Source organism: Gekko japonicus, unplaced genomic scaffold, assembly GCF_001447785.1.
Source record: "Gekko japonicus isolate JY-2015 unplaced genomic scaffold, Gekko_japonicus_V1.1 scaffold834, whole genome shotgun sequence".
Taxonomy (NCBI): Eukaryota; Metazoa; Chordata; class Lepidosauria; order Squamata; family Gekkonidae; genus Gekko; species Gekko japonicus.
In genome coordinates this window covers 653505-655046 of record NW_015165855.1, presented here as the reverse complement: position 1 = coordinate 655046, position 1542 = coordinate 653505, and the positions used below count along the sequence as shown (strand labels likewise).

The 1542-nt window shown below is 40.1% G+C and overlaps 1 pseudogene; it reads left to right on the top strand.

Annotated features, from left to right (window-relative positions):
* The first annotated feature begins 495 nt into the window (after positions 1–495).
* On the top strand, positions 496–807 carry LOC107110377 (annotated as a pseudogene).
* Positions 808–1542: the final 735 nt, after the last annotated feature.

Sequence of the window (1542 nt, the reverse complement as noted above, 5' to 3'; positions counted from 1 at the left end):
AAAATTTATTTATCCTAGAAACTCCATGACAAATTAGACCTTAGCCTCCAAGCATCGTCCTCATGCGTTAACCAGCTCATTCAGCCCCCCACTTCATAGATATTTATTTATATATTACATTAGATATGCTACCAAAGCAAGCACTCCCTCACCATTAAGCTCCTCTGAACATAGCCTTGAACCTCCAGTGGAACTAATGATAGATCAGTAGAAACATAATAATGCATGAATCTTGCTGTAAGTGAGGGAAAAGCTTTTCCCATCTGTGGGTGATTTAACTCACAGATATGCATACCTGTTTCTGTGTGTATGTGTGTATTTTTAAATGGTTGCACTGGCACTAGGTTGATCAAAAAAAAATTCTCTGTAAAGCTAAAAAATGCTGTTTTAATTGTTTGAATACCATGGTGATATTGATGGGCTTGGAGAATTTATTTTCACAGTCTTGCAAAGTAGGGAGTACACATTTGAAATTATTCGGCGACTGCAGCAGGCATGGCAATCCACTACCTGATGGCTGTTGGCCTCGACAAGGGCCACAAGGTGACCAAGAATGTGGTCAAGCCACGCTAGTGCCAACGCTGTGGGCACTTGACCAAACACACCAGATTTGTTCAGGATATGATCTGGGAAGTGTGCGACTTCGCACCCTATAAGAGATGCACAATGGAATTGTTGAAAGTCTCCAAAGATAAGCGAACTTTGAAATTCATAAAGAAATAGGTTGGGACTCACATCCAGGCCAAGAGAAAGCATGAAGAACTCAGCAACACTTTGGCAGCGATGAGGAAGGCTTTACCCCAATAAATGTTGTTTTGAACATGCCCCCTCCAAATTATTTGGTGATTGCAGTTTGTAGAAGGCCGTTATATTCTAGGATGGAACAAAATGTTTTATGAAAAAATAGGCAAGTATATATAGGGAGATTATTAAAATTAAAATTTGAGTGGAAACATTTTGGCTTCTGAAACATTTCCTTCAATATGAAAGAATGTGAGGTCCACTGGAAAGATGACAGTATTTGCTCTAAAATCCCACCATTGCTACATGATTTCCGTAATATACAAGCTTTGCAGAATTATTTATTAAAATACTTATGTCCCATCATTTCCCATGGCTCAAGGCAGCTTACAAATTCAAGTTTAAAAATGCAAGTTTGAGTTACATGTTAAACCCCCAAATAACACCCTCAAGACTTGCAGCCTATAACCCGTAAAAAGCCCTGGCAGGTAGAATAGCATTGCAGCACCTCCTGAACATTCTAGAGAAGGTTCTGCCTACTTCCTTAGCAAGCCTGTTCCATAGGATGGGAGGTATAATGGGAAAAGCATAGGCTTTGGTCAATGCCAGATGATCCTCCCTACAGTGAGAGAACAACCAGCAGAAGGTGCCAAAAAACCATGGTTGGCACATGGGTATATGGGGAAAGCAGTCCTTTCGATATGGAGATCCTAGGATGCAAAGGGCTTTAAAAGTCATAACCTGTACGTTGAAAGCAACAGCCAATGTAGCTGTTTTAAAATAGGTAAAATATGTTTTCCC